The 24,911-nt window shown below is 41.0% G+C and overlaps 2 protein-coding genes across 6 annotated transcripts in view; one reads left to right on the plus strand and one right to left on the minus strand.

Annotated features, from left to right (window-relative positions):
- LOC126485117 (oxysterol-binding protein-related protein 9) overlaps positions 1-24,911 on the minus strand; it is a 520,094-nt gene that overhangs the window by 364,893 nt on the left and 130,290 nt on the right. The gene's annotated exons all lie outside the window — the stretch shown is intronic.
- The window catches only part of LOC126485118 (elongation of very long chain fatty acids protein 4-like), a 112,339-nt gene continuing 101,189 nt past the window's right edge, over positions 13,762-24,911 (plus strand). The window contains exon 1 of the mRNA XM_050108751.1: positions 13,762-13,856. The gene's annotated coding sequence lies outside the window, so the exon portion shown is untranslated. The remainder of the gene's footprint in view (positions 13,857-24,911) is intronic.

A 24,911-nucleotide genomic window follows, 5' to 3' on the forward strand; every position in this document is an offset into this window, starting at 1 on the left:
GGACTAAGTGACTACTAACAGGTAGAAGACGCTTCATGAGAATTCCAGGTGTCATTTGCTTCAGACAGGCTGCAGCGAGAGCCTGTAACGGAACTCATGCAGTCGCGGCTTCGGTGACGTCAAACAGCTTTGTCACGAACTGTCGCGGGACGTGTTTTCGAGCGCTAGCAACACAACCCTAAGAAAGAACCGATCGAGTTGGCGGAGTGGTAAGACACTAGAATCAGATTCGGAAGGACGAAGGCATTATTCCTATTCTACCATCCAACATCCAGTTATCAGTGGTGGTACTAAATCGCAAAAAGCGAATGTCGAAATGGTTCTTCTGATAGGACCAAGCCCGTTTTCCTTCCAAACTTTCCTCAATTCGAACATGTGCTATGTTCTCTAATGGGTTCGTCATCGACAACGCATTATACCTCTCTGCCCCTTCCTTCCTTCCATCCTTCGTAAGAAATAGGAGCGCAAAGGCGCAGAACACTGAAAGGTAAAAAAGGGGTGGGGAGAAAATTTAGAACAGCACAATAACAGTGTAGTAGATAAGGAACTATTACCCTATAACAAAGAATGGGAACGGTGGTGATTTTCTACAGTTTTATTATTACTAGTCTTCCAACGCCCACTTTTTGTTTTCTAAAATTATTTAATCATGTTTCTTTTTACATAGTTTTAAGGCCATCAATTTTATGTTAATTACATAATAAGTATGAAAAACACTTTTCACTTCGAATACAACCCATACTCTGGAATTGGGAGTGTTGGTGCAAGAGGCTCTAAGGACAATGGTCTGAATCAACAAAGGTAATTAAACAGGTGACAGAGAAAAGACGTCTTACTTTAAAAGTTTATTAAAATATTTACGTCTTCATGGCAAGAAACGGAGCCACGTGTCCAGGTTATTAGAACTATGTCCCTGTAACAGTGTGGTATTCAGTCTGAAAACTCGTCTCATGTAGCTCTCCACGCTCTGTCTTCCTCACCTGTCGTTATATCCGCATAATTACTGCAACCTACATCCACCTGAACATGCCTTACGCACTCAAGCTTTGACGTCTCTCGAAACATTTTTCCCCCCAACACTTCCCCCCATTACTAAATTACTTTGATACCTCAATTCGTCTCCTACCATCCTATCCCCTATCTTAGTCAAGTGCCATTGCCATAAAATTACACTCTTCTCGATTTGATAAATCTGCATTAGTCTTCTGATCTACTCCCATCAGAATTCTTCTGTAGCACCACATTTAATAAGCTTATATCGACTTCTTATTCTACCTTACGATGTTTCCACTGCAAATCCCTACCTACATTTATATGGATGAGGGAGTACGTCTTTTGAGAGTCCACCATTTGGACCAAGTGCAGTAAGGTCAAGGTATGATTCTAGGGCTCCAAGGATTTTAATTATATTGAGCATGTCTGTTACAGGCTGGAAGACGTAATGTACCTGTGTTAGCAGACCCCAATGACTTGTTTCAAAGCAAGAAAGTGATTCATCGTTAGGAATAACCATGAAGTGGCCTTGCAACTTACAGGAACACATCACTTACCGAATACACTGTAGGAAAAAAAAGCAAGGCTGTGACGACCAAGACGTCAGCAAGCCTCAATATGGAACAATAATCATGATTGCATCTCCGGATTGTGGATTATACTATTGGTCTTAACATCGACGAGGGACACAACTATCACAAAAAGAAATTTGGAGTGTCGTGCGTTTCTACATACGATACCCACATGGGTTATGCACAACTTAATGATGTATCAGTTATACAAACCTCTTTATCTCGTTATAAGTAATTGCAGCAATGACACTTGTGCTGAACAGTAGTATAGCCACAACTAAGCTTACTGAATTTTCTTCACACGCTTTCTTTTTTGTGTCACAATTTCGTAGGTCGCATCCAACTGCGTGAAGAAAATACTTCACACGGCTTGTTGATCCATTGTCCCAAGTGAGGTACCAAGAAGTGGAACGTCTAACTGTGTTGAAAATTATTATTCATTGTTCTCATAACCGATGTGCTTACCTTGAGGATAACCGACTTCATACGCTTGTTTCAAAACGGATCTTGCATGCTTTCTCTCGTTACGTTTTACGTTTAATACATGTATCACAGAATTGTTTGCTATCGAACACGTATGGATAGCCTGGCTTAGCTGAGTCGCAGACGGGAATAACAAGACCCCCACTACTGATCATGAAAAACTAGTCGCCTGTATTTCCTTCTGTATATACAGTTTACTGTCCGGTATTGATTCAGGGCCATCCGATGACGGTGTATGGAACTTTCGCTTTTACCAAAAAAAAACTCGGATGGAATGCAATACAAGAAACTTAGCCATCCTTGCAGACTATGGCGACTCTAACCCACGCAATACTGCTATCAACGGAGTAATCCAAGCACTTCTCTCTTCCCGACTCAAAGCTGATAGTTCGTCCCTTTCCTACTTTTCGTAACTCCACACTGCTCGATGGATGTTTTCTCGCGAGGGCAATAATCGAACAATGTATCTAATAGGGTCTTTGTGGAGAGAGGTAAAGTAGGAAAGAGGCACTGTCGGATTGTCTGGAGTAGTTGCGCACCTTAAAGGAGAAAGTGTACCGTGACAGTTGTGAATAACCACCGCTGAAAATGTGTAAGGCCCATGCGGCACTAACGTCTTTGGTCAATGCAGATCAAGCCGTGAATGTCAACCGAAACGCTACACTGCAACATCTCACTGTTTCAACCCCGCTTTTCTGTTCACTTTTACTGTACAAAATATGAACTGTTCTGGTCAATATGACTCGACAGTAAAATACTGCAACAAACTGATACTGTCACATTTTTCGTACAGTTACTGATCCTTATATACAAATATTATTATTATTATTTCCTCCACTTTCTCAGACGTTAAGTCCGGTTAAAAATGGAGTGACGCGGACCTTGATCAAGCGTCACTTCCTTTTAACTTTACGGTATGTGTTATATTGCATTTAGGAACTTTCGGGTAATTGAACATGTATCAATAATTACGGATTTCTGTAGTTGTATATATATATGTTTGGATGTAGCTGTATTGCATTGATGTACTGGTGGATATTGTGTGGTATGACTCCTGTAGTTGATGGTATAATTGGTATAATGTCAACTTTATCCTGATGCCACATGTCCTTGACTTCCTCAGCCAGTTGGATGTATTTTTCAATTTTTTCTCCTGTTTTCTTTTGTATATTTGTTGTATTGGGTATGGATATTTCGATTAGTTGTGTTAATTTCTTCTTTTTATTGGTGAGTATGATGTCAGGTTTGTTATGTGGTGTTGTTTTATCTGTTATAATGGTTCTGTTCCAGTATAATTTGTATTCATCATTCTCCAGTACATTTTGTGGTGTATACTTGTATGTAGGAACGTGTTTTAAAAGTTTATGTTGTAAGGCAAGCTGTTGATGTATTATTTTTGCGACATTGTCATGTCTTCTGGGGTATTCTGTATTTGCTAGTATTGTACATCCGCTTGTGATGTGATCTACTGCTTCTATTTGTTGTTTACAAAGTCCGCATTTATCCGTTGTGGTATTGGGATCTTTAATAATATGCTTGCTGTAATACCTGGTGTTTGTTTGATCCTGTATTGCAGTCACGAATCCTTCTGTCTCACTGTATATATTGCCGTTTCTTAGCCATGTGTTGGATGCGTCTTGATCGATGTGTGGCTGTGTTAGATGATACAGGTGCTTGCCATGAAGTGTTTTCTTTTTCCAATTTACTTTCTTCGTATCTGTTGATGTTATGTGATCTAAAGGGTTGTAGAAGTGGTTATGAAATTGCAGTGGTGTAGCCGATGTATTTATATGAGCGATTGCCTTGTGTATTTTGCTAGTTTCTGCTCGTTCTAGAAAGAATTTTCTTAAATTGTCTACCTGTCCATAATGTAGGTTTTTTATGTCGATAAATCCCCTTCCTCCTTCCTTTCTGCTTAATGTGAATCTTTCTGTTGCTGAATGTATGTGATGTATTCTATGTTTGTGGCATTGTGATCGTGTAAGTGTATTGAGTGCTTCTAGGTCTGTGTTACTCCATTTCACTACTCCAAATGAGTAGGTCAATATTGGTATGGCATAAGTATTTATAGCTTTTGTCTTGTTTCTTGCTGTCAATTCTGTTTCCAGTATTTTTGTTACTCTTTGTCTATATTTTTCTTTTAGTTCTTCTTTAATATTTGTATTATCTATTCCTATTTTTTGTCTGTATCCTAGATATTTATAGGCATCTGTTTTTTCCATCGCTTCTATGCAGTCGCTGTGGTTATCCAATATGTAATCTTCTTGTTTAGTGTGTTTTCCCTTGACTATGCTATTTTTCTTACATTCGTCTGTTCCAAAAGCCATACTTATATCATTGCTGAATCCTTCTGTTATCTTTAGTAATTGGTTGAGTTGTTGATTTGTTGCTGCCAGTAGTTTTAGATCATTCATGTATAGCAAATGTGTGATTTTGTGTGGGTATGTTCCAGTAATACTGTATCCATAATTTGTATTATTTAGCATGTTGGATAGTGGGTTCAGAGCAAGGCAGAACCAGAAAGGGCTTCATGAGTCTCCTTGGTATATTCCACGCTTAATCTGTATTGGCTGTGATGTGATATTATTTGAATTTGTTTGGATATTAAGTGTGGTTTTCCAATTTTTCATTACTATGTTTAGGAACTGTATCAATTTAGGATCTACTTTGTATATTTCCAATATTTGTAGTAACCATGAGTGGGGTACACTATCAAAAGCTTTTTGGTAATCAATGTATGCGTAGTGTAGCGACCTTTGTTTAGTTTTAGCTTGATATGTCACCTCTGCATCTATTATCAGTTGCTCTGTCCGCCCTGGTAGCTGAGTGGTCAGCACGACAGACTGTCAATCCTAAGGGCCCGGGTTCGATTCCCGGCTGGGTCGGGACTGGGTGTTGTGTTGTGTTGTCCTAATCATCATCATTTCATCCCCATCGACGCGCAGGTCGCCGAAGTGGCGTCAAATCGAAAGACCTGCACCAGGCGAACGGTCTACCCGACGGGAGGCCCTAGCCACACGACATTTCCATTTATCAGTTGCTCTTTACATCCTCGTGCTCCTTTGCAACAGTCTTTTTGTTCTTCATTTATAATTTTGTTCTGTGTTGTATGTGTCATTAATTTCTGTTTAATGATTGAAGTTAATATTTTGTATATTGTTGGTAGGCATGTTATGGGGCGATATTTAGCTGGGTTCGCTGTGTCTGCTTGATCTTTAGGTTTCAGATATGTTATTCCGTGTGTAAGTGTATCAGGGAATGTGTATGGGTCTGCAATGTAACTGTTAAATAATTTAGTTAGATGTGAATGTGTTAAGGTGAACTACTTTAACCAGAAATTTGCTATTTTATCATTTCCATGGGCTTTCCAATTGTGAGTAGAATTAATTGCTTGGGTGACTTCATGTTGCAAAACTATTACTTCAGGTATTTGTGGTATCATCATGTATGTGTCTGTTTCTGCTTGTATCCACCGTGCATGCCTGTTCTGTTGTACCGGGTTTGACCATATGTTGCTCCAGAAGTGTTCCATGCCTGTTATGTTTGGTGGATTGTTTATTTTAATGTGTGTGTTATCTATTGTCTGGTAAAATTTCTTTTGGTTTGTGTTGAATGTTTGGTTTTGTTTCCTTCTATTTTCACTTTTTTGTATCTTCTGAGTCGTTTGGCTAATGCTTGTAATTTCTGTTACTTTTCGTCTAATTGCTCTGTCGCTTCTTGTTGTGAGATTTTACCTAACCTTTTTCGTTTTTTTTCCGAGATTTCATTTCTTATAAATTGTGTTAGCTGTCCGATGTCTTTTCTCAGTTTTTCTATTTTGATCTGTAGCCTGTGTTGCCATGCTGGTTTTGTGGGTTTCTTCTGTGTGTTGGTTGGTTCTGATCTCTGCCTAGTGTGTATATTTAGTGTAATGAGTGCTCCTATATAAACCAGTAGTTGTAACTCTTCCATAGTTGTGTTTTCATTTATTTTGTTGTGTATGATTGTGTTGATAGTTTTTATTGTTGTTTCGACTTGTGGGTTATTTGGTGGTCTATTGCAAGAATGGTCTAATGTCTGTATTTGTGTCTTTGTATTCTATATATGTTAGCTGAAATTTTTCTTCTATATCTAACATCTGTGTCACTTCGTGTTCTATTTGTGCTTGTTCTGGTGGCTGTCTTAAGATTTTGTTTTTCTCTGATTGTTTAATTGGTGCGTGTTGTTCTTTGTTTGTTTGCTCTGGGATGTTTGAGTCCACTACTGCATTTTCTTCTTCTTCTGATTGCACATTATTTTGTTCCAGTATTTGTTGTACTTGTTGTTTGATGTTTTCTAATTCTGACTTGGGTATCCTGTTATTTTTTATTATTACACGGATCTGATCAGCTAGTCGTTGTTCTGTTAAAAATTTTAATTCCGGGTATCTGGTTATAAATGTTGTGTATACTTGTGATCTGTATCCAGTTGTGTTGGTTCCTAGGTTTGTTGCTTGGTAATAACAGAACATGAGGTGTCGATTAACTTCATCTGACCATCTCATCCTCTGTCTTTGTTTTCCTTCTAGGGTGGTTGCAGGAAGCATATCCTGCAAAACACCTCTATTTGGATTTAAATCATTTTCCAGTTGGCTAGCAGTGTCGTTACCATTGTGGGCGGGCATAGGGTTCAAGCGTCGTCCCCGACCCCGACGGCGCTTGTCCGAGGCTTATTATTATTATTATTATTATTATTATACACAAAATTTCATTACCAACACTACTCATATAAATTTTCAATGGGGGTAAACTGAGAATGACAGTTTTCAATAAGGCATCATTTTAGAAAACATTACAGTATTTTTCTTTTCATACTTTTTCGATACTTTACTGATTGTAGTTTGAAGACAAGTAGTCTAATAAATAGTGACAAAACCGTAAATATGAAACACCGTTTTCATTACAGACAACATTTTTTAAAGCAAACCTTTCTATCTTTTCTTCTTACTTTTTGCAGTTTGGTCACGAGGAGGTGACACTTGTTTCGCAAACGTGTTTTAATTTCACACACCATATATTTGTTTTACTGTCATGGCTATTTTTACACATCTTACAGTGCGTAGTTTAGGAAGTTTTCTTGTTGTCACTGATTCTGACACACCTTCAGCGTTTTAGATGCAACCAATCATTCTCAGATAATCTTGTATTCTTGGGAAATACGTTCCTTAGTGCCATGTGTTCTGCTACCAGTTACTTCCTTAATTTTTCCAACATTATTCTGCCTCTCAATATCTGGCATTTCTATTATTTCATTATGAACCACTGTTCAAAATCCTACATCAAATGAACTTTTTGCGTCACTTGTTTTGCTGGTTGCATACCTAGTAACTCCTAGGGTATCCTTCGTGATATTCGAAGCTGATAAGACGGCCATGTTGTACTGGTGGACATTACTTACTCCTATTTTTAGAAGGAAATGACTGTATACTGTTTTGTGCATGTTGCGGACTGTCGTTAGTGTCATCATCATCATCATCATCATCATCAGAACACTTGTTTTTATAAATGCAATATTTCCATGATCTTCAAACTTGGAAAGTGCTCCTTCGTCCGTTGAGGCATTTACTAATTCTTCCAATACAGCGTCAATGCTTCAGTTGCCATGGTGTCACAATTCAAATAATTGAGGAATGCTACACAGCTTCTTAGGCGAAGTTTACATGTTGCAAACGCATAAGTTTTGCTGAAACGAGAAAAATCGTATAACTGAAAACCGAAAAATATTTCACAATATATTAATTATATTTGTGTCGAGCTAATATGGCCAAACGTTACACAGTAACTATTACGGTTATGATCCAACTACTTAAAATGTTTTTATACACGTGCTGCCTATGCATTTTCAGACAAAGTCTCCAAATTACATGAAGGTAGGCCTATCTTGTTATTTAAAGAATGTGAAATAAAATTTACAACAATCAATTTTTTGTAGCACTTAGAAGTAGACTGGCAACCTGCAAATGGGACCATGACCCAGGGATAGCCATTTAGTGAAATAGATTCCATTCCCACGTTCGTCTGGGTTTACAAATACGTGGATTCTGGTAACTTATCCTGCCAATAGCACTCTAAAACCGGTCAAAAATCAAAATGGCCAAACAACTTTAAAATCAATTCAAACGTGTTAATCTTCAAGGTCGATAACCTGTCCGTCTTTCGGCAGCCAGAATCTTCGTCTACGCGCCCGCCACCTCTCCCAAAGTCATTCGCAAACAAGACATAGTACAAAATAAATGTGCTTCTGCGTACGCTCTTGTTTATAACATTTATTTCTCACTTTTGTTGTTCGGTTTAGATAAAAACACCTACTGAATATGGAAGAAAGGTATGTACTGTAGCCGGCCGGTGTGGCCGTGCGGTTCTAGGCGCTTCAGTCTCGAACCGCGTGACCGCCACGGTCGCAGGTTCGAATCACGCCTGGGGCATGGATGTGTGTGATGTCCTTAGGTTAGTTAGGTTTAAGTAGTTCTAAGTTCTAGGGGGCTGATGACCACAGATGTTACGTCCCATAGTGCACAGAGCCATTTGAACCTTTTTATGTACTGTAACTTACATAATATATTTAGTGTTTTATTGTTTAAATTGTACCTTTATACACAATCAAAATCTTGAGATTTCAATGTTTTTAGTTACCTGTGGGGTATCAATTATACTTCCTTTACAGGCATGTAATGTCGACTTTTAACATTTGCTTCACACAATAACGATGTCCGCCCTTATCCGCGATTCTGATTTTATTTATTCAGAATGAAAGAAATTCGTTGAACTATTGCAACACAGCAGTTTTGCGTTTACTCTGTTGTACATTCTAGACCCACTATGCTTCTCGAATCACTTGTCTCAATGTGGATTTAATTACACGATTCAAAGAAATCCTGAAAATGATTTCGAATGGCGACACCACTGTTACTGAGAAATTTGATGTCTTTGCTCGTGAAATTGCAAAAATGTATACTGATCTGTGTGACTGGCATCCCATGTCACCAACACTTTATAAAGTTTTAAAGCATGGTGCCGAAGTCATATCTAAAGTAGCTGTACCTGTGGGTCAACTGTCAGAGGAAGCAGCTGAGGCCCGCAGCAAGCACATACAGCAATACAGAATACATTACGCTCGTTAATTTTCACGCGTGGATTGTAACGAAGATGTACTACACAGACTGTTATTAAGTTGATACCCTTCAAGTTGTAGCAGCCCACGGCATCGTAAGAAAAGTGTCCGATTTTCGCAAGAGGCAGCTAGTCTAATGGTCACAAACACATCGACTTTACCTCTACATGAAAATGATAGCGATGAAACTATACAGGAGGACAAAGATGACAAAAATGACGATGACCAACAGTTTGACACTGATTAAAGAAATATGGCAAGAGTTTGTATGTTAAATTTGCATATTTTGTAAACAAACACACTACTGGCCATTAAAATTGCTACACCACGAAGATGACGTGCTACAGACGCGAAATTTAACCGACAGGAAGAAGATGCTGCGATATGCAAATGATTAGCTTTTCAGAGCATTCACACAAGGTTGGCGCCGGTGGAGACACCTACAACGTGCTGACACGAAGAAAGTTTCCAACCCATTTCTCATACACAAACAGCAGTTGACCGGCGTTGCCTGGTGAAACGTTGTTGTGATGCCGCGTGTAAGGAGGAGAAATGCGTACCATCAAGTTTCCGACTTTGATCAAGGTCGGATTGTAGCCTATCGCGATTGCGGTTTATCGTATCGCGACATTGCTGCTCGCCTTGGTCGAGATCCAATGACTGTTAGCAGAATATGGAATTGGTGGGTTCGGGAGGGTAATACGGAATGCCGTGCTTGTTCCCAACGGCCTCGTATGACTAGCAGACGAGAAGACAGGCATCTTATCCGCATGGTTGTAACGGATCGTGCAGCCACTTCTCGATTCCTGAGTCAACAAATGGGGACGTTTGCAAGACGACAACCATCTGCACGAACAGTTCGACGACGTTTGCAGCAGCGTGGACTGTCAGCTCGGAGACCATGGCTGCGGTTACCCTTGACGCTGCATCACAGACAGGAGCGCCTGCGACGGTGTACTCAACGACGAACCTGGGTGCACCAATGGGAAAACGTCATTTTTTCGGATGAATCCAGGTTCTGTTTACAGCATGATGATAGTCGCATCCGTGTTTGGCGACATCGCGGTGAACGCACATTGGAAGCGTGTATTCGTCATCGCCATACTAGCGTATCACCGGGCGTGATGGTATGGGGTGCCATTGGTTACACGTCTCGGTCACCTCTTGTTCGCATTGACGGCACTTTGAACAGTGGACGCTACATTTCAGATGTGCTACGACCCGTGGCTGTACCGTTCATTCGATCCCTGCGAAACCCTACATTTCAGCAGCATAATGCACGACTGCATGTTGCATGACCTGTACGGCCTTTCTGGATAAAGAAAATGTTCGACTGCTGCCCTGGTCAGCACATTCTCCAGATCTCTAACCAATTGAAAACGTCTGGTCAATCTTGGCCGAGCAAATGGCTCGTCACAATACGCCAGTCACTACTCTTGATGAACTGTGGTACCGTGTTGAAGCTGAATGGCAGCTGTACCTGTACACGTCATCCAAGCTCTGTTTGATTCAGTGCCCAGGCGTATCAAGGCCATTATTACGGCCAGAGGTGATTGTTCTGGGTACTGATTTCTCAGGATCTATGCACCCAAATTGCGTGAAAATGTAATCACATGTCAGTTCTAGTATAACATATTTGTCCAATGAATACCCGTTTATCATCAGCATTTCTTCTTGGTGTAGCAATTTTAATGGCCAGTTGTTGTTGTTGTTGTGGTCTTCAGTCCTGAGACTGGTTTGATGCAGCTCTCCATGCTACTCTATCCCGTGCAAGCTTTTTCATCTCCCAGTACCTACTGCAACCTACATCCTTCTGAATCTGCTTAGTGTATTCATCTCTTGGTCTCCCTCTACGATTTTTACCCTCCACGCTGTCCTCCAATACTAAATTGGTGATCCCTTGATGCCTCAGAACATGTCCTACCAACCGATCCCTTCTTCTGGTCAAGTTGCGCCACAAACTTCTCTTCTCCCCAATCCTATTCAATACTTCCTCATTAGTTATGTGATCTACCCATCTAATCTTCAGCATTCTTCTGTAGCACCACATTTCGAAAGCTTCTATTCTCTTCTTGTCCAAACTATTTATCGTCCATGTTTCACTTCCATACATGGCTACACTCCATACAAATACTTTCAGAAATGACTTCCTGACACTTAAATCAATACTGGACGTTAACAAATTTCTCTTCTTCAGAAACGCTTTCCTTGCCATTGCCAGCCTACATTTTATATCCTCTCTACTTCGACCATCATCAGTTATTTTGCTCCCCAAATAGCAAAACTCCTTTACTACTTTAAGTGCCTCATTTCCTAATCTAATTCCCTCAGCATCACCCGACTTAATTAGACTACATTCCATTATCCTTGTTTTGCTTTTGTTGATGTTCATCTTATATCCTCCTTTCAAGACACTGTCCATTCCATTCAACTGCTCTTCCAAGTCCTTTGCTGTCTCTGACAGAATTACAATGTCATCGGCGAACCTCAAAGTTTTTATTTCTTCTCCATGAATTTTAATACCTACTCCGAATTTTTCTTTTGTTTCCTTTACTGCTTGCTCAATATACAGATTGAACAACATCGGGGAGAGGCTACAACCCTGTCTTACTCCCTTCCCAAACACTGCTTCCCTTTCATGTCCCTCGACTCTTATAACTGCCATCTGGTTTCTGTACAAATTGTAAATAGCCTTTCGCTCCCTGTATTTTACCCCTGCCACCTTCAGAATTTGAAAGAGAGTATTCCAGTCAACATTGTCAAAAGCTTTCTCTAAGTCTACAAATGCTAGAAACGTAGGTTTGCCTTTCCTTAATCTTTCTTCTAAGATAAGTCGTAAGGTCAGTATTGCCTCACGTGTTCCAGTGTTTCTACGGAATCCAAACTGATCTTCCCCGAGGTTGGCTTCTACTAGTTTTTCCATTCGTCTGTAAAGAATTCGTGTTAGTATTTTGCAGCTGTGACTTATTAAGCTGATAGTTCGGTAATTTTCACATCTGTCAACACCTGCTTTCTTTGGGATTGGAATTATTATATTCTTCTTGAAGTCTGAGGGTATTTCGCCTGTCTCATACATCTTGCTCACCAGATGGTAGAGTTTTGTCAGGACTGGCTCTCCCACGGCCGTCAGTAGTTTCAATGGAATATTGTCTACTCCGGGGGCTTTGTTTCGACTCATGTCTTTCAGTGCTCTGTCAAACTCTTCACGCAGTATCATATCTCCCATTTAATCTTCATCTACATCCTCTTCCATTTCCATAATATTGTCCTCAAGTACATCGCCCTTGTATAGACCCTCTATATACTCCTTCCACCTTTCTGCTTTCCCTTCTTTGCTTAGAACTGGGTTTCCATCTGAGCTCTTGATATTCATACAAGTCGTTCTCTTATCTCCAAAGGTCTCTTTAATTTTCCTGTAGGCGGTATCTATCATACCCCTAGTGAGATAGGCCTCTACATCCTTACATTTGTCCTCTAGCCATCCCTGCTTAGCCATTTTGCACTTCCTGTCGATCTCATTTTTGAGACGTTTGTATTCCTTTTTGCCTGTTTCACTTAATGCATTTTTATATTTTCTCCTTTCATCAATTAAATTCAATATTTCTTCTGTTACCCAAGGATTTCTACTAGCCCTCGTCTTTTTACCTACTTGATCCTCTGCTGCCTTCACTACTTCATCCCTCAAAGCTACCCATTCTTCTTCTACTGTATTTATTTTCCCCATTCCTGTCAATTGCTCCCTTATGCTCTCCCTGAATCTCTGTACAACCTCTGGTTCTTTTAGTTTATCCAGGTTCCATCTCCTTAAATTCCCACCTTTTTGCAGTTTCTTCAGTTTTAATCTACAGGTCATAACCAATAGATTGTGGTCGGAGTCCACATCTGCCCCTGGAAATGTCTTACAATTTAAAACCTGGTTCCTAAATCTCTGTCTTACCATTATATAATCTATCTGATACCTTTTAGTGGCCAGTAGTGTACTTAAACCTAACTAACCTAAGGACATCACACACTTCCATGCCCGAGGCAGGATTCGAACCTGCGACCGTAACGGTCGCGCGGTTCCAGACTGAAGCGCCTAGAATCGCTTGGCCACACCGGCCGGCGCTAACGATGAAACTATACAGGAAGGCGAAGATGACAAACAGGACGATGAACAACAGTTTGATACTGAATAAAGATATATTACAAGAGTTTTTATGTTAAATTTGCATATTTTGTAAATAAACATATAATTAACCTCACATAGTTTATTTCATTTGAGCCCACAGCGAAAAAAGTAAAGTAATTTTAATTGGTTTTTGAGAGTAAATATTCCTAAGTGCAGCCCCTTGGACGGAGAAAAGGAGAGGAGGAGAAAAGTCGGAAGTGCAACGCGGCGCCCATACTTCTTCCGGGCGCTAATTCCAGAGGAACAAACAATTAGTGAAGCAAGCCACGAGTACAACGTGCCATCTTGCCCGTGAATAGAGGCAAGACGAAGCGCCGTTCCTGGTAGGCCACAAGGCAGCCCTGATTGTGACGTATTAGTGCTTGGCACGTGCTGGCCGCTAGCAGCACAGCGGGATTGGCCGCCTTTCCGTGGGCAGCGGCGGCGGACGCGAGCCACCACACCACGACTGGCTACGCCGGAGAACACTTCTTCGCCAACGACTCCCTGCTAGTAGCGACGCGGCAACGGTGAGTACTTCGCAGCACTGTGAAGGCGCCATGCCCAACGGTGTGGCCGGTTGCGATCATCCCTTTGTTGCGACAAAACGCCTACAGCATTGTATTACTGGAGAAAAAGGGTATGTTTTCTCCCAAAATTCTATACGCACCGAGTCGATCATTTCGCCCTCCGTACCATTCCTGCTTTTTTTTGTAATCCATGCTGCGAAAGAAATGCACGAAGATGCAACACATCAATCCGTGGGTTCAATTTCGAAATTGAAATACTTCGTCAATAAAGCGTCAAATCTCATCGGTCTTGATAGCCCATATTAATATTAAAAGGTTTATGTGAAAACGTACGGAGTTTCCTTTAACTTCGGATATAGTCTATTGGTGCTTCTCTTGATGAGTCGTATGCCGGTCCCACTTCACATCCTAATTTTTGCAGTCTGATACACGACGCTGTAAGGCATCCAGCAGGTTTGTGGGTTTCAGTTTGCACAATATTTGCACAACTGCCCTGATCATCATCAGTTACTTCGAGAAATAATGTTTATTTTATTCGCTATTTGCTCTCTGGTTAATGTATCACACATCACGCATTTATTTACTTTACAAGACTTCGAAAAGTGGATATTTGAGTTTATAAATCTTTGAAGTTGCTTCGTTATTATTTTCTTCAGAAACCTATTGTTACTAAATGACGTACCTGATTTATTATCTAACAAAGTGTCCACCTTTCCATATGTCTCACACCCAAACCCCCAGACGTCAAGACACTCGGATCACCAACCATTGTATGTCAATAAGAGTATCAACGAAAACTCCGATTTAGTTTGTGCTGTGTGCTATCGTCCAGTAGAACATGTATAAACGGTAATTAAAAGTATGACCAGTACAGCTACAGAGCAAGGGTAAGGGTAAGGCGTATCAGTGAGGTGCAAACGTCAATATCTCTGGAGAGTCGTTAGATGTCAGATCACCTTTGAAGGTCCCGAGCTCGAAACCCACTGACGCCGATTTTTTTAACAGCTTACGCGTGAAACTGTAATATGGGAGAACATTTTCCTGACACGTAAAACGGACGTTTCCGAGTTTGTAGCAATGTTTTTTTGTCAGTCTGCTTTCGCTTCGTTAGTTGAAAGTAGCAAACCTATAGCGTATATCCGTATATGTAACACCACATCTGTCTATTCAAATGTGCTCTATAGGTTTGCTACTTTCAACTAACGAAGCGAAAGCAGACTGCCGAAAGAACATTGCTACAAACTCTGAAACGTCCTTTTTACATGTTACAAAAGTGATCTCCCATATAACAACTTCACGCGTAAGCTGTTAAAAAATAGACATCAGTGGGCTTCGAACTCGGGACCTTTAGCACGACGCTCTGACGCTCTGACGCTCTACCACCTCACCTTCCAGGCATACTGACATTTGCGCCTCACAGATGCGCTTTTCGGATACTCCGTAGTTCTGGTTTTTTTAATTACCGTTTACACATGTTTTACAGGACGATAGAACACAGCATAAACTAAACCGGTGTTTTGGTTGAGACACTGGGAGGAGGAGGGAGAGGGAGGGAGGGAGTGAGTGAGATATTGGAGATATTGGGATGGGACTGATCATTGAAATTACATTGATGTAAGTGAATTCTTGACTTTGTAAACAACTGTCTATATTCTGGCTGGCAGATTCCACAACACAACAGAATTCCGTCGATAAACCATGTGATACATCCTTACAGGGTGTTTCCAATGGGCTGTATCTAGATAACATTTTTGGCAAAACATTACACCCGCTAAAATAAGTTCAAGACCGATTAGATTTCTTAGATTCAACTCATTAAAAACATCATGTTTTCTTCACGTCTTCTTACCTGTTTTCATTATCCACCATAAGTCGTCCACTGAACCAAAGTATGTTGTCCACGAGAAAATCTCTCCTGAACAACCACTACCAATGTCATATGACTGCTGATCAAATACAGACATTCTTGTGAGTGGGGTGGAAGTCATGTATCAAAGATGGTAACACACACACACACACACACACACACACACACACACACACACACACTCTCACACACTCTCTCTCTCTCTCTCTCTCTCTCTCTCTCTCTCTCTCTCTCTCTCTCTCTCTCCTACCCACGGTAAAAGAAATTAAAATGCTTTCAATCAACTTTGTCTACTAAAATAGATGTCAGTTCCACTGGTAGCTTATGTCCTCTCGCCTGAATATAAGATGCATTCACAGCTTATACAGCTGTACTGCCTGTTGTGGGAATTTCATGAATGCTTCCGATATTTCGCCTCAGAACTGTATCTACGGCATTCTATTGCTTTATATGCCAGAACTACAGTATTATCAGTATCAGCAGTTTGATCGTCTACTTCTCTTTGTTATTACTATTATCTTGGCCGTCCTGCTGTCTTTGTTTCATCAATTAAGCTGTAAAATATGATAAACTTATATCTACTAAGAAATACATCGAGTTTCTCAGTCTTTCGCGTTCAGATCGAAGAATGTTTCGTTCCTCAAGCAAAATACACTGAAGAGCCAAAGACACTCGTGCACCTGCCTAATATCGTGTTAGGTCCCCGCGAGCATGCGGAAGTGCCGCAACACGACATTGCATGGACGCGACTAATGTCTGAAAGTGCTGGAGGGAACTGACACCATGAATCCTGCAGGGCTGTCCATAAATCCGTAAGAGTACGAAGGGGTGGAGATCTCTTCTGAACAGCACGTTGCAAGGAATCCCAGATATGCTCAATAACATCCATGTCTGGGGAGTTTGGTGGCCAGCGGGAGTGTTTAAACTCGGAAGAGTGTTCCTGGAGCCACTCTGTAGCAATTCTGGTCGTGTGGGGTGTAGCATTGTCCTGCTGGAATTGCCCAAGTCTATCAGAATGTACAATGAAGATAAATGGATGCAGGTGATCGGACAGGGTGCTTACGTACGTGTCACCTGTCAGAATCGTATCGAGACGTGTCAGGGGTCCCATATCACTCCAACTGCACGTGCCTCACACTATTACAGAGCCTCCACCAGCTTGAACAGACCCCTGCTGACAAGCAGGTTCCATGGATTCATCCGCTCAATACAATTCAAAACGTCACTCGTCCGACTAGGCAACATGTTTCCAGTCGTCAACAGTACAATGTCGGTATTGACGGACCCAAGCAAGGCGTAAAGCTTTGTACCGTGCAGTCATCAAGGGTATACGAGTGGGCCTTCGGCTCCGAAAACCCATATCGATTATGTTCCGTTTAATGGTTCCCACGCTGACACTTGAAGGCCCAGCACTGAAATCTGCAACAATTTGCGGAAGCGTCGCACTTCTGTCATATTCAACGATTCTCCTCAGTCGTCGTTGGCCCCGTTCTTGCAGGATCTTTTTCCGGCCGCAGCGATGCCGGTGGTTTGATGTTTTACAGGATTCCTGATATTCACGGTACACTCGTGAAATGGTCGTACGGAGAAATCCCCACTCATCGCTACCTCGGAGATGTTGTGTCCCATCGCTCGTGCGCCGACAGTAGCACCACGTTTAAACTCACTCAAATCTTGACAACCTGCCACTGTAGCAGTAGAAACGGATCTAACGACAGTGCCAGACACTTGCCGACCGCAGCGCCGTATTCTGCCTGTATTGTGTGTCTCTTTATTTGAATACTCATGCCTATACCAGTTTCTTTGGCCCTTCAGTGTATGTGTAGCGTTGCAATCTGACCATCACAACCTTCCCATACTGGCGTTTCTCATCGCCGAAATAGAATGCATGGCTCTGAGAACAGTGTACAATAAGATTCGCGCTAATAAGACTCCATTCCGGCTGTCACTGACAGGAACGATGACTGGACCTGGTAGTAAGTTTTAGAAGGCTACGCTTCTCATTCCTCTCTTGTAGCCACTTTTCCTCCCAATTACACATTAATCTTTGTCTCAAGAGCAAGGACATTGCACTTACTGACATTTTACACGATGGACTCAATTGTAATGACGGGAACATGCCGCATACCGTGTACTTGTGGAAGCGTTCATGTTGGAATGACTGGACACCAAACATAAACGTTAATTCAAGTTGGGACAAGTGGATGGCTCTGAGCACTATGGGACTTCACATCTGTGGTCATCAGTCCCCTAGACTTAGAACTACCTAAACCTAACTAACCTAAGGACATCACTCACATCCATGTCCGAGGCAGGATTCGAACCTGCGACCGTAGCGGTCACGCGGTTCCAAACTGAAGCGCTTAGAACCGCACGGCCACACCGGCTGGCGGACAAGTAGATGAATTGGTCGTGTCAGAGCACTCTGTGTGCGAGACTGACCACATAATAACCTCACATTAAAATTCGCCGAGACAGGTGTCATCGTAGTGGTGAATTATCAAGCATGCATATTAAAGAATTGCCACAGACATCCAGAAACATGACAACAGCTTCAACAAGAATGAGAAAAAGTTCAAGGTAAAAGGATCCTGGATTCCTGTGCTGCACCGAACTACCGTTTGAAGTAGTACGGAGAGAACTACGACGACCATCACCAAGGAAATAGCCTTCAGACGTTGGGTCGACAGGTACATAATTACAATCTCCTGCCGCGAGTTCGATTCCAGTCCCCCACCAACAATGGAGGGTGGACCTGTGACAATGCCAGTCAATCGTGAAGGCGAAACATCAGAAAAATCATCAAACAAACGTTGGCCGAAGGACCCGAGACAGAAGCCGAGAGACGATACGAGAGCAACTTAACGATAGTAAAAAACGATCAGTTAAAACCGATATTTTAGTTCTGAATAACCAGTATTTTTCGATGTTTGTTTGGTCTGTGTTTCAAAACACCGAAATATCAATTAGCCATAGTAGCAGTGCTAAAATGTTTGGTTTTTAAATAAACCTTTTTTTACAATTAATAATTTTTATTCGTAAAATTTCCTTTGCTTTGAAATATTCCGTTATTATAGAAAATGTGGAAAGCGATCAACGTTACTTTAATAACAATGCCGACAGAAACGAGCAGCAAACACACAGCACAAGAAATGGAACAGCGTTGATGAGTCGAAAAAATACCTCTTACCACGAGGCATATCCGATTGGCAGGTATGCGTGTACATGCAGTGTGCGAGCCTCGACACAGCTGGTCTGTAGATTACTTCCACGCTATCGTCGTCTGACATTTACAGAACGGCACCATCCCTAGTCGTGAAGTATTTTTCGATGTGCGGTATAAATGAAGTACAGTGTTCCATTTGCTTTAAAAGATTAAGAAGGGGTGGAGCCGCAACAAACTTGCGACATCATGTAAGGAGAAAAACTTAGAACTTTGAAAAAGGAAAAAACTAATACGAATACTAGTGCTCTAACCTCAGTTTTCACCTTTTAGCACTGTTTTTTCGTAATGCCCAAATTGTGTTATGATCCTCGATTACAATATGATTTTTGAACAGAGTTTCAAAAAGTAGAATCAATAGAAGAATACTGGTATTTTTTCTAATATTTAACCGAGTATCACTTTTCGGGAAAGTCAGAGAATGGTGGATGGACTCATTTTTCTTTTTATTTGCCTATTTGATATTTTGAGTCTATGTATCTCGAAACTGGGGAAGTGGTAATTTTTCAACCTTCGTTCGATTTCTATATTACAAGAAATAATAGAGTAAAGAGCCGAAAATAAGTTATTTCATAAAAATTGTTATTTCATAAAAATTGTTATTTCATAAAAATTGTTATTTCATAAAAATTGTTATTTCATAAAAATTGTTATTTCATAAAAATTGTTATTTCATAAAAATTGTTATTTCATAAAAATTGTTATTTCATAAAAATTGTTATTTCATAAAAATTGTTATTTCATAAAAATTGTTATTTCATAAAAATTGTTATTTCATAAAAATTGTTATTTCATAAAAATGGTTATTTCATAAAAATGGTTATTTCATAAAAATGGTTATTTCATAAAAATGGTTATTTCATAAAAATGGTTATTTCATAAAAATGGTTATTTCAGAAAAATGGTTATTTCAGAAAAATGGTTATTTCAGAAAAATGGTTATTTCAGAAAAATGGTTATTTCAGAAAAATGGTTATTTCAGAAAAATGGTTATTTCAGAAAAATGGTTATTTCAGAAAAATGGTTATTTCAGAAAATGGTTATTTCAGAAAATGGTTATTTCAGAAAATGGTTATTTCAGAAAATGGTTATTTCAGAAAATGGTTATTTCAGAAAATGGTTATTTCAGAAAATGGTTATTTCAGAAAATGGTTATTTCAGAAAATGGTTATTTCAGAAAATGGTTATTTCAGAAAATGGTTATTACAGAAAATGGTTATTTTGAACGGTTTTAACATTCGGATTAAACCGGTGTTGTAACCATTATAACAGGAAATCGACCGCCAATCCAACAGCAAGTGACCACGAAAGTCACAATACTTTCGTTAGCTGTTGGTATGCGTATTTCCGTTGCATTGTAAGTTTGCGGTTCTGCGATGGCTGACCTGGAAGAAAATCGCCGCTAGACCGCACCAAATGCTGAGGCAAACTTTAGGAGACAACGATTTAGGTCAGGCACAGACAATACTAGTGTAAGGGTTTCGAAAATTGGAAAACGACGACTGATGATTACGATCGTTCTGGTCGCCGTCAGCTAGCACATCACCAGAAAATCTTCACGAAGTAAGAGAGCTTCATTCAGCAAGTCGTAGACGGACCCTACAAGACCTCTGCAACACATTGGGAAATGTTCTAGCACACGAGAACGCATCAGAAGAACTGAAGATGGAAAGGACTGCGGCGAAGTTTGTGCGATGACTGATTCAAGGCAATCAGAAGGAAAATCGCGTGGAAATTCGCAAGGAGCAGAAAAAACTGTTTCGAAACAATACAAACTTTCAAACAAAGCTTGCCACAGGTGACGAAAATTGTGTTCGTGGCTACTGTAGCGGTTCCTATCTCTTTACTCACTAATTAACAAATTAGGATGAGAGATAGAATGTCCCTGCGTGACATTACTGCATGCGACATGTTCACAGCGCAATTGTTCTTTGCGAAATGTTGCATGTGATAAGTGCTACGTTAACCAACTTTTAACGAGAAGCCCCTCTTGCAGTTTTCCTAGCCCAAGAGCTAACCTCGTGTCTTGTTAAGCTGTCTCGTTGTCCCCCCACTGCCTTTCTTTTACGCCGGTCGCGGATTCTCAGACGCATAAGATTAACTGTAAATGATGAACACTCTTAAGAGAGTGTGTCTTAACGTCACTACAATGTAAGTCTTGAAATAAAAGTATGCCACCTTATTTTACTAAAAATTAGCAAAAACAGGCTTTAGAGTTGGTCTAACAGCAATACCCGAATTCAAGTTCGCGGCGTATCTTCACTTATCGAGCAACATTGCAAGTTCATAAAAATTTCCATATCAGTTGAATTAGCAAATGGTTCAAATGACTCTGAGCACTATGGGACTTAACTTCTGAGGTCATCAGTCCTCTAGAACTGAGAACTACTTAAACCTAACTAACCTAAGGACATCACACACATCCATGCCCGAGGATGCGGCCGAAGCGGTCGCGCGGTTCCATACTGTAGCGCCTAGAACCACTCGGCAACCTAGGTCGGCGTTGAATTAGCACATGAGATCGTGTGCACGAGATATATCACACAGACATTTTCCGAGGCATTTTAATCACTACGTCACTTTTACTTGAAATACAATTGGTCCACAGCAAATACGTATTGCCTCTCCAAAGACTAGCCCAAGACTGCGTCACAAACGTCTTCAAGAAAGTCAATGAGCAGCGGGTCCTTGCAGTCAACGAGAAAGGTTATGACGACTTTCCCGGTGCTCGCGTGCAGGGTATTTCGGCTATACTGCGCACGTTTCCTTGGAAAGCCCTTACACGTCCTTCATACAGTCCCGGTCTCCCCCACATGTGATTTCTATATTTTTGGAGCCCTGAAGGAATACACACGTGGTCGTCGATTTGCTTCGGACGAAAATATGTAACTGACAACATTATTCCATTAAGGCAATGACAGTCTTGTCTCACAGCGGGATAAATATATTTAACAGTTACGACAATAATTTTTTGAAATAATAAACGTTTTACTTAATTTTTCCATATGCCTTCCTTTCATTTGAATACCGCTTACACAGTTCAAAAGTAGCGGAAGCGGTGGGATCGGAGTATGCCTTATTCGGTCGCCTGGGGGCCACTTTGAAGGCGATGTAATTCGGGAATTTTTGAATACCATCACGTACAAATGAAGTACCGCGAAGAAATCCACCCCATTTCACGCAAAGCTCACATTGGGGACGTAAAATTTTAGTTTTAAATTTTTTTCTTTAGATGTCTGTACCATACTTTATACGGAGGGCCAAGTCAGGTTTCGGTTCCCCTTGACACACACCGTTACGCTGTCGCTCCAAATGGCCCGGGCCCAAGCAACTCCAAATGGCCCGGGCCCAAGCAACGGCCAGGGCTTACGGTTATAGCGGACCGGCGGCGCAGACCAGGTCACAGATCGGGAACCGTAGAATACCAAATCAATGTGCAACCAAGGCTGGCTGAGCTTCCTGAGGAGCAATCCATTTGACACCACCCAGGCGGAAGAGGCCGCTTACCGAACGATTCGGACGCCGCTTAGTGCTGTCGTTTCCTAGCGGCAATACCATGATAGAGTTGCGAAGCGGCCTGAAGGCCCGTACTTAACCACTTTTCTAGGATGAACGATCTGCCATATTCCGCAACCCTGGCTTCACAAAAGTTACTTTTAGTCTACAACTACCGTTTAATACCTAGGTAAACTGTGTACTGCATAGCGTATCGAACAGTAGTAGTATTTTTAACTTTACACATTTCGGCATTTTAACAACAAATACACTGTAATTTTCATTTGTGGAGGAACGGAAAAAGAAATTTAACCAGGAAACTGTTGCTAGGAAATCAACTATAAGAAAACTGAAGTCTCTGGTCGTACCCGTAGACGCAGCGTAGATCAATGCCACGTAGAACCCATCTCGTCATATTCGAGGAAATTTTCAACGCCATAATCATTAGTTTTGTAACTAGAGATAGGTACTATATTACTACCTCTGTCATTTCTTCCACTTATTGCTACAACCGTTAACTACATATTCTCTTGACTAAACATGTAAACAGCGAGAGGAAATGCGCGATTACGATCCTATTATGACACAGCGCATTAAATTCAGCGACAGACAAAGGAAACTAGGTTAAGGTAAGGCTATTGTCTATCAACTAGGGTGAATTCATTAGAAACATGGAACGCAGTTCTCAGTGTTTAGAGGGTATGTGCTGTTTAACAACGTTTCCTCACAGAACGATATGTGCCCACGTACCTTACCAAGTAGAACAGCTCGGGTATAATTCACTGACCAACGCAAAGCTTCCAACAGCAAGCACTTCTCCCACAGTCTCCAAAAATCTTAATTTTAGAGACGCAACACACTGAAATTTATGGAAACCGTCGATCAATGAGGCGTCTTGTGACAGTTCAGGTGATACGAACACGACACGACATGAACCAGCTCATCATTATAATTGGATACATCCACGGCTGAACAAACTATCGCTCAACACTACAACGGCTCCACTGAGGCAGAAGCCGACGAAGCAGTATTTTTATTGATGTTTTCAGCCCAGATCAAATACATACATCTTAACTCTAGGCATCATTCATGTTCCTCATTCACTTGTCTAAGCTATTTCGTGCTATGCAGATGACAAATGGGGTAGGACGACGAACTTTTGACACAGGCACCAAAAATGCTATACTAGACGGTGGGCGTGAGGCTGCAATCACGTTTACCAACTACGAAATTTGCGGGCAATACGGAGCAGCATCAATCTGGACAAGATGCTACGAAATCGGCAGCTATGTTACTGACATATGCTCCGAACGGTTACTACGAAGTTCGCGGCAAGAAGGGTAACTACAGAATTACATGAAATTCTCCGAAAAGATATACCACTGCAGCGAAGGTTCTACACATTATGTAATCACCTGGATTACCCTTGCCGTGAAAAGAATACCAAAAAGCATCCTGAATAACAAACTACCAGTTCAAAGGATAAATGAGGAGGAGGAGGATTTATTTATTCTAAACCATGCCTACGCGATAACGAAATCTGGCACTTTCTTTCAAAGAACTGCCACCAGACGCGAACATCTGAAGTTTATGCAGGGTAATTGTAAAGCCTATGAAACATTTTAAGAAATCGCTTTAGGTAAATGACTGAACATAACATATCATACAGGATGTGAAACAAAAGTGCTTTTTTTTTTAGGCGGAGCTGTGAAATTATAGAAGAAAAACATTGTCAAGGACGCCACCAACAGTAGTTGCTGAAAATCGTGGTAAGACGAAGAAAACATTTTGTGACTAAAATTTGCCAGCTGCCATTAGGTAGTGAGTGCGCAAAGAACGTTCCGTGCAAGTTTCAACAGGACACTGCCAGTCTACAACAGCCTAGTGAAGTGGAACAAGAAATTCCAGAAGGATGGTGGGTTGTGCGATGCAAAAAGTTCGGGATGTGTCAGAAACGACAGTGCACCGTCTGAGGGACATAATGTTGCGAAGTCGTCAAGATGAGGCCTGCCCACATTGCCACAATGGTGTACGAGATTATGTGAATAAGGCGCCGGACATGACGTCCTCGATTTTTCCTTGTACGCCAAGCACAGCGTTTGCGCCCCACCTTTACCACAAAATCTCGAAACCTCGCGACACTGCATTGCAGCAGCTGTTCTTACCGTCACTCCCCAGATGCAAGGGTTGGGTATGGGAAAAATTGGAATCGATTATACGTGTGCCATGCGGCGAAGAGTGGACCATAGAGCATTTACAAACATGGTCAAAAAACTTTGGTAGTTTGTCCTTCACTTAGTGTATGATTTGTTACACTGTTTTTGGCCACTTATCTGCAAAGATTTTTTGTCGAAGTTTGAGCGGAGAGAAAACAACACTCCCTATAAATTACAAAATAGGTTTTTCATAGCTAAATGAAAAGTGGGAATGGACAAATCGGAGACAAACTGACTAACGTGCGGCCTAGTTA

Source organism: Schistocerca serialis, chromosome 6, assembly GCF_023864345.2.
Source record: "Schistocerca serialis cubense isolate TAMUIC-IGC-003099 chromosome 6, iqSchSeri2.2, whole genome shotgun sequence".
Taxonomy (NCBI): Eukaryota; Metazoa; Arthropoda; class Insecta; order Orthoptera; family Acrididae; genus Schistocerca; species Schistocerca serialis.